General features: G+C 27.7%; 3 non-coding genes across 3 annotated transcripts in view; all 3 read right to left on the reverse strand.

Moving 5' to 3' along the window:
* Positions 1-1,575, reverse strand: part of LOC123304704 — a 4,577-nt gene extending 3,002 nt beyond the window's left edge. The window contains exon 1 of the ribosomal RNA XR_006536698.1: positions 1-1,575. This exon is cut by the window's left edge and continues 3,002 nt beyond it. This is a non-coding gene — a ribosomal RNA (large subunit ribosomal RNA).
* Positions 1,576-2,210: 635 nt separating this feature from the next.
* Positions 2,211-2,365, reverse strand: LOC123304706. The gene has a single exon (XR_006536699.1). It is a non-coding gene; the product is annotated as a 5.8S ribosomal RNA (ribosomal RNA).
* Positions 2,366-3,316: 951 nt separating this feature from the next.
* On the reverse strand, positions 3,317-5,472 carry LOC123304707. The gene has a single exon (XR_006536700.1). It is a non-coding gene; the product is annotated as a small subunit ribosomal RNA (ribosomal RNA).
* Positions 5,473-10,000: the final 4,528 nt, after the last annotated feature.

The raw sequence follows: 10,000 nt of genomic DNA on the forward strand, positions 1-10,000 counted from the left end.
CCCACTTGGCACTCTGATCCATATATAAAAAATATATTCTCATAGCTTCACATTATAAATAATGTTTTTAAGCAAGCTAGAGATCTCACCCATTTAAAGTTTGAGAATAGGTTGAGGTCGTTTCGGCCCCAAGGCCTCTAATCATTCGCTTTACCGGATGAGACTCTTATATAATGAACGCCAGCTATCCTGAGGGAAACTTCGGAGGGAACCAGCTACTAGATGGTTCGATTAGTCTTTCGCCCCTATACCCAGTTCCGACGATCGATTTGCACGTCAGAATCGCTACGGACCTCCATCAGGGTTTCCCCTGACTTCATCCTGACCAGGCATAGTTCACCATCTTTCGGGTCCCAGCGTGTACGCTCTAGGTGCGCCTCTATTATAATATAATCCGAAAACTAAATTATAATAATATAAGACGCCCTAGGAGTGCGATATTTAATACATAATATAAATATATCCTCCTTTTATCATTTATAAAAAAATATAAATAATATTTACTTTCATTGTGCCTTTGGGTTTCATAAAATTTATAAATATTTCGATGAAAAAATATTTTATTCCCAATGACTTGCGTACATGCTAGACTCCTTGGTCCGTGTTTCAAGACGGGTCCTGAAAGTACCCAAAGCTATATCGTCGCTGACAGATAAATTTTTAATAAAAAAAAATGAGCCAGTTCATTATCATACACCTACTGACAGTTAAATAGTATCATATAACGGCATAAAATCCGTATATATAATATGTTTTAATAAAAAAACCTATTTATACTCGTGGTGGATCTGAACGCGTTAATAACGCGACTCAATATCAATTTATAATTAATACCATCAAACAATTAATCAAGAAACATAGGCGTTTAACATACACAAAATATTATCAAAAAATAATATTGTACATTAATCAACGCACCAATGCCTATAGATTAATATTTAATGGGTCGCAACGTCCTACAAGATGAGAAGTGCATACCTCGTTATCATACAATTAACAATATACAGCAGTGCATATATTTTTACTAAAAATAAATTCCTAATAAAAATTTTTGTCACATGCTAGTACAAATTGGTTGATTAACGATAAAAAGTAAATGAATCTCATCTTTCGACCTTTCGGGTTTCTCAGGTTTACCCCTGAACGGTTTTACGTACTCTTTAACTCTCTCTTCAAAGTTCTTTTCAACTTTCCCTCACGGTACTTGTTCGCTATCGGTCTCGTGGTAATATTTAGCCTTAGATGGAGTTTACCACCCACTTAGAGCTGCACTCTCAAGCAACCCGACTCTAAGGAAAGATTCACCTATCATCAATAATAATCACTACGGGCCTGGCACCCTCTATGGGTATATGGCCCCATTCAAGATGGACTTGGATGTATTATATAACAATAGGTTTATATTGAATCTTCCTAAACACTACATTCCCCAAGTGTCTGTTTATCAGCCACGGGGTTCAGTGCTGGGCTTATCCCTGTTCGCTCGCCGCTACTAAGGGAATCCTAGTTAGTTTCTTTTCCTCCGCTTAATAATATGCTTAAATTCAGCGGGTAATCTCACCTACTCTGAGGTCGTAAAAGTTTTTAGAAGTATTAAAACAAAAATTTTTTTTATATATTATGTTTTTGTTATATTTTATAAGTAAACAATTTTCTTAATTATTCATACTCAAATTTTTTTAATATTATTATATAATATTATTTTTATATTTATCTAAAGAGAAGAAAATAAAAAATAAATAATTATATATATTAATTTTTTTCGAGTATATTGAAAATTTTATTACAAATAAAATATTCCATAACAAAATATTAATATATAATATTTTTGTTTATTCTTCTTTATTTAATATTTTAAAAATATATTATTAATATCATTTATTATTAATATTATTATTAACATAAAGTTTTATAATATTATATATAAATGATAAAAAATAATATTGATATATTAATTTAAAAATGTCGACAAATAATAAAAAATATATAAATTTTAAATGCTATTAAAAACATTTTATATTTATTTTTTTCTTATATTTGGCGTAAAACATTCATATATAAATAATTTTACATTTCTTTTATAAAAATTTTATTTATCAATTTAATTAAATATGAAAAAATAAATTTTCTTTTTTAATTATTGATAAATTTCTTTTTCATAAAAAAAATTTTATGTAAAATAATCTTTTATTATATTAATATAATGTATACGACCCTCAGCCAGATGTGGTCCGGGAACAGTATCCAAGGACCGCAATGTGCGTTCGAAATGTCAATGTTCATGTGTCCTGCAGTTCACAAGTTGACGCGCAATTAGCTGCGTTCTTCATCGACCCACGAGCCAAGTGATCCACCGTCCAGGGTAATCTTTTTAAATTTTAAATGTAAGTATTATTATTAATAATAATCTTTATTTTTAATATAAAAAATAAAATTATTAATTTATATATCTTTATAAATTCTTTTAAAATAAAAAAATTTTTCTAGAATATAAATTATATATTTTATTTTAAATATATATATATAAATTAAAGATATTATGGTATTAATAAATATATACATAACATTTTTGATATTTTTGTTAGTGCTAGCTAGATATAATAATTAATATTTGGTATATTTTATAGAAATGTATTTATTTTTTTTTTATAAATTATTTTCTACATAAAAATATATATAATATTAATATGGTACAAAACAAATGGGTTTGTTTTTTAACATAATAACTTTTAATAAAAAAAAAGAAATATCAAGACAAAACATAAAGAAATTTAAATTTGAAATAAATTTTATTCTTTAAAAAAATTTTATCTTGTGTTTTCTTTATTTTTATTATATAACATAGAAAAATAAAAATATAGATTATATCAATTATAATCTTATTTTATTTTTCTTAATAGAGATTATATACATATAAACAAATAATTTCAATATATTCTATTTTTAATTTCACTTTTTTATAAGAGAAATTATTTATAGATTTTATTAATAATTATTGTTTAATAATAATAATAATATTGAATATAAAAATATTTTATATGTAACAAATATATTATTAATATTTATATAATATTCTCTATATTATATGTATAGATATATTATGTGTATAAAAAAAGTTTGGCGTATTACTTTAATATGATATCATAACCAAAATAAATCTCTTTTAACACATAATTACTATTATATATTTTGAGAAAATTACATATTAATATGTTATTTTGTTAAAAAAAATATTTCTTATCAATAATATTTTTATTTTTTGGAATATTTAAAAACAATACAAAAAATATAAATAAATATATTTTATATATATCGTTAATGATCCTTCCGCAGGTTCACCTACGGAAACCTTGTTACGACTTTTACTTCCTCTAAATGATCAAGTTTGGTCATCTTCCCAGCAACATCGGCAATATCAGAAATATTGCCGCGTACCAGTCCGAAGACCTCACTAAATCATTCAATCGGTAGTAGCGACGGGCGGTGTGTACAAAGGGCAGGGACGTAATCAACGCGAGCTTATGACTCGCGCTTACTGGGAATTCCTCGTTCATGGGGAACAATTGCAAGCCCCAATCCCTAGCACGAAGGAGGTTCAGCGGGTTACCCGGACCTTTCGGCCTGGGAGGACACGCTGATTCCTTCAGTGTAGCGCGCGTGCGGCCCAGAACATCTAAGGGCATCACAGACCTGTTATTGCTCAATCTCGTGCGGCTAGAATGCCGCCTGTCCCTCTAAGAAGAATTATTTGTACGCCGGCAGTAAAAACCACATCAAAAAACTGCGTACCCATACACCATAACATATGCAACATAAAGCACAATATATACAAAATATAATCTTGATCGTTAAATCTCAAAAATACATGCATATATAAATACAATACATAACACACATGAAAATGAATGAAATGGGAAACAAACAGCCGATGGGCCTTGAGATGCCGGTAAAGTACGTCTATTTAGCAGGCTAGAGTCTCGTTCGTTATCGGAATTAACCAGACAAATCGCTCCACCAACTAAGAACGGCCATGCACCACCACCCACCGAATCAAGAAAGAGCTCTCAATCTGTCAATCCTTCCGGTGTCCGGGCCTGGTGAGGTTTCCCGTGTTGAGTCAAATTAAGCCGCAGGCTCCACTCCTGGTGGTGCCCTTCCGTCAATTCCTTTAAGTTTCAGCTTTGCAACCATACTTCCCCCGGAACCCAAAAGCTTTGGTTTCCCGGAAGCTGCCCGCCGAGTCATCGGAGGAACTTCGGCGGATCGCTAGCTGGCATCGTTTATGGTTAGAACTAGGGCGGTATCTGATCGCCTTCGAACCTCTAACTTTCGTTCTTGATCAATCAAAACATTTTTGGCAAATGCTTTCGCTTCTGTCCGTCTTGCGACGATCCAAGAATTTCACCTCTAACGTCGCAATACGAATGCCCCCATCTGTCCGTATTAATCATTACCTCGGAGTTCCGAAAACCAACAAAATAGAACCGAGGTCCTATTCCATTATTCCATGCACACAATATTCAGGCAAAATTTGAGCCTGCCTTAAGCACTCTAATTTGTTCAAAGTAAACGTACCGGCCCACCTCGACACTCAATTAAGAGCACCGCGACGGGATTGCAATTGGGGGCTGCCACCGCTCTTAACGGTTAAACACTTACGACAAATTACATAATAAAAATATATATAATGCATTAAATAAATAATAACACTAAAATATACTTTATACATAATCTGTACCACCCACCGGTAGGACGTCCCACATAACATGCTAGTTAAACAATGCGAGCATTGAACCAACAGTGTAGGACACAGATTCGACTACGAGCTTTTTAACCGCAACAACTTTAATATACGCTATTGGAGCTGGAATTACCGCGGCTGCTGGCACCAGACTTGCCCTCCAATGGATCCTCGTTAAAGGATTTAAAGTGTACTCATTCCGATTACGGGGCCTCGGATGAGTCCCGTATCGTTATTTTTCGTCACTACCTCCCCGTGCCGGGAGTGGGTAATTTGCGCGCCTGCTGCCTTCCTTGGATGTGGTAGCCGTTTCTCAGGCTCCCTCTCCGGAATCGAACCCTGATTCCCCGTTACCCGTTACAACCATGGTAGGCGCAGAACCTACCATCGACAGTTGATAAGGCAGACATTTGAAAGATGCGTCGCCGGTACGAGACCGTGCGATCAGCTTAAAGTTATTCAGAGTCACCAAATTAAACGATGCAAATTAAAATTTACACCGATTGGTTTTGATCTAATAAAAGCATTCCTTCCATCTCTGGTCGGAACTCTGTTTGCATGTATTAGCTCTAGAATTACCACAGTTATCCAAGTAAATGTGGGTACGATCTAAGGAACCATAACTGATATAATGAGCCTTTCGCGGTTTCACCTTAATTTGGCTTGTACTGAGACATGCATGGCTTAATCTTTGAGACAAGCATATGACTACTGGCAGGATCAACCAGGGAACTATTTGTATTTATAATATTAAATATATAATAATATACATGATATTTTTGTTTTCTTATTATAAGAAAAAAAATTTTCATACAATAATTATTAATATATAATAATATTATTACAATTTCATTTTAAATATCAGATGGTCTCACCCATTACTGATATAAATTTTTTTTTTTTTATATCTCTATTGTTTTAAAATTAATAGAAAAAACATATGAGATATATATATTATTATTAATTTTTTTTTTTTTCAAATATATATTTTATTATGTCATTTATATAATTTTTTTGCTTTTACAAAAAGAAATATATAACATGTTATTCATAATAAATATTATTGAATAAAAAAAAAAAATAATAATTATGATTTTTGTCAGACCATCACCAAATGGGTCTTAAAATATTTCAAACATTTTCTCATACTCGTCGCTAGATTGAAAGCGTCATTTATTTTTTAATTTTATTTAAAAAGTTAATTTTAAATAAAAAACGTTATAATAACACTTAATATTCTCGCTTGGTATGAGGTGAGTCAATGTAATATTATTTATAAAAATAATTTTTATATAAATATTGTGTGCTCATATGGGAGTGTAAAGTTTAAAACTTATAACCCATGAACTTGCTTTGACAAAAAAATTTATATGTTATTCTATTTATAATCAATAATTTAATAAAAAAAAAATTTTTTTTAAATATTGATATAAAAAGATATACATATAGAGGTTTTTTTACAAAATTCTCATTAATTTTTTTACAAAAATAATAATACAATATTTAATATCAAAATAATCCAAACTGATTACCATCCAGACTATTATCAATATATATAAGATTGTATTATTATTCATTTCAATACATATTTATTAAAACTGAGATAAAATTTCATATATTAATAAATATGCATGTGTAAAAAAAAAATTTTTTATATAATAATTGAAAATGTTTTTGCTATTATTTTATATACATACATTAAATAATTGATAACAATTTAATACAATGTACACCTAAAAAATAATAACAGCATATACATATTCGAAACATTACTAGCAAAAAAACCAAAATACAATATTAAATATCAAAATAAACCAAACTGATTACCATCCAGAATATTTTGAGTATATATATATATATAATTTTGTATATTTTGCGTTCATGTTAATAAAATATATAAATGATACATATTTGAAAAGTGTTATTCTTCTTTCTGTTTTTTCGTAATATCATGGTGTCCATAGACATGCAAAAGCGTCATACCAAGCCATATACATACCTACACCACCTTTGTTGAATGATACACGAACAGTATGAAAATTAAACAACATATTCAATATCATTTTATATTATACTAAAATAAATGTTATTCTATTAAGAAAGTGTATATTTTTAAATTTGGCATTCATTACATAGTCAAAATACAATAATAATATAGATGATACATATACGATAATTGTTATTTTTCTTTCTGTTTTTTCGTGATATCATGGTGTCCATAGAATTGCAACGACGTCATACCAAGCCATATACAACTCTACACCACCTTTGTTGAATGATACACTTAGAGTATGAAAAATAAACAAATTATACTATATCATACTATATCATATATGTAAGACTGTTGAACATAATACCACAAAATACACTATTTCATATAGATATACATTCATTCTTGTCAACATAAAAGTACGTTATAAATGATACATATACAATAAGTTTTATTCCTCTTTCTGTTATTCCGTAATATCATAGTGTCCATAGAATTGCAACGACGTCATACCAAGCCATATACAACTCTACACCACCTTTGTTGAATGATACACGGACAGTATGAAAAATAAACAACCTATTCTATACCATTTAATATCATACTAAAACATGAAACAAATGTTATTCTATTAAAAAGTGTATTATTTTATTATATTTAGTATTCATTACACAGTCAACATACATAAATGATACATATACGATAAGTGTTATTCCTCTATCTGTGCATCCGTAATATCATAGTGTCCATAGAATTGCAACAACGTCATACCAAGCCATATACAACTCTACACCACCTTTGTTGAATGATACACGGACAGTATGAAAAATAAACAACTTATACTATACCATACTATATCATATGTGTGAGACTGCTGAACGTAATACCACTAATACACTGTTATACATAGATATACATTCATCTCATTAACTTACACGCACTATCCATCATATATATTAAAGACATTACACCCGGTGCTTCAAACTCAAAATATGATAATGTTTAAAATGGCTTTAAACATCATAAACTTTACAGAATAATCAAAATTTAAAGAAAAAAATTTTTAAAAAAAAATTTTTTTCAGCTAAAAATTTTTATTTTGGGACCAAAAAAATTTTTTTTTGCTTTTATCATATTTTATTAAATGAAATTTATGCATTATAATAAATTATTCAATAAACATTAATAATTATAATAAATTATTAAAAAATTTTTGGAATTAATGCAAATTTTTAGAAAAAAATGTATATTTTTTTTTTATATACAAATCGTACATGTTATATTGCGACAGGGTACCGGTATAATACATGTGATACATATGTAGATTTTCGAAAAAAATTTTATCCTTTTAAATGGTCCTAAATACTATATAAAGGTAAAATATATAGAATTTTTCGGGATTCATTAAAAAATTTTAGGGAAAAAATTTCATTTTATTTTATATACAAATCGTACATGTTATATTGCGACAGGGTACCGGTATAATACATGTGATACATATGTAGATTTTCGAAAAAAATTTTATCCTTTTAAATAGTCCTAAATACTATATAAAGGTGAAATATATAGAATTTTTCGGGATTCATTAAAAAATTTTAGGGAAAAAATTTCATTTTATTTTATATACAAATCGTACATGTTATATTGCGACAGGGTACCGGTATAATACATGTGATACATATGTAGATTTTCGAAAAAAATTTTATCCTTTTAAATAGTCCTAAATACTATATAAAGGTAAAATATATAGAATTTTTCGGGATTCATTAAAAAATTTTAGGGAAAAAATTTCATTTTATTTTATATACAAATCGTACATGTTATATTGCGACAGGGTACCGGTATAATACATGTGATACATATGTAGATTTTCGAAAAAAATTTTATCCTTTTAAATAGTCCTAAATACTATATAAAGGTAAAATATATAGAATTTTTCGGGATTCATTAAAAAATTTTAGGGAAAAAATTTCATTTTATTTTATATACAAATCGTACATGTTATATTGCGACAGGGTACCGGTATAATACATGTGATACATATGTAGATTTTCTAAAAAATTTTTATCCATTTAAATGCTTCTAAATACTGTATAATGCAAATATATATAATAATTTACAGAATTAATACAAAATTTTTATTGTACAAATTCACATTAATAGTTAATTGGTTAAAAAAAAATTTCAATACACAATGGGAATCAGGCTATTTTATTGGAACTTATTTATAATTAATTCATAATATATTTTTCTATATAAATTGATTAATTGTTTTTACATTCACCGTGTAAACGTATACACCATTCAAGTAACATAAAAAAAAAAAAAAAAAAAAAAATTATTATTATATTCTAGTAATACATAATAGTTATTCGCTAAAAAATATTTAATAGACAATAAAAATCTGACTATTCTGTTGTGAACTTATAAATTATTGATTCAAAATATATTTCTCTACCTAAATTTATTAATTGTATACACGCCCCCATGTACGTTGTTCAAGTCATATATTATTTTGCATAAGGATTACAAATAAATATTATATAATAAATAAGAGTTAATAAAAATTTAAAATTTATTATCCATTTTAAATTTATCAGCTAAATAAATATTTTTACATTCTTTTAAATTATTACTTTTTATTGTATTAAGAGTATATATCTAGTTTTATTAATCTTAATCCTTTTACAAGCACTAATATTATTTATACATAATATATTTTTATTTTATGTATGGAAAGCATAACTTGCTAAATACATCCTAACAATTTAAAAACTTTTCATTTGATTAATATTATTTACAATAGCTAATATTAATAGAATCTGAATAATCAAAATTATTTCTTTAAATATATGAATTCCGAATGTAAGTGTCCATCATAATACTTCATTAAGTTTATATTTGGCTAGCAACCTGTTATGCATAAATTGCTTTAAAGGTTGCCTACTAAACATATTATAATTATAATTATTAACAATTTTTGTCAATTGCGATTGCATTTTTTAGTATAATCAATGGTAGCGATTATAAGTAAAAACAATTAAAATCATTATAATAATTGTTAGCGATTATAATCAATATTGATAAGATGGAAACAAAAAGTGTTTATTCATAAAAAAAGCTCTTTAATTTATTACATTTAAAAACAAAAATTTTCTAACATAATAAATTAAAGAGCATTTATTATCAATACCATTTCTTACCATAATCGACTAAAAATATTATTATAACTAATAACTTTATTTATAAATAAGCAACCATTTTATTAT

This window comes from Chrysoperla carnea (assembly GCF_905475395.1).
Source record: "Chrysoperla carnea chromosome X unlocalized genomic scaffold, inChrCarn1.1 SUPER_X_unloc_81, whole genome shotgun sequence".
NCBI lineage: Eukaryota > Metazoa > Arthropoda > Insecta > Neuroptera > Chrysopidae > Chrysoperla > Chrysoperla carnea.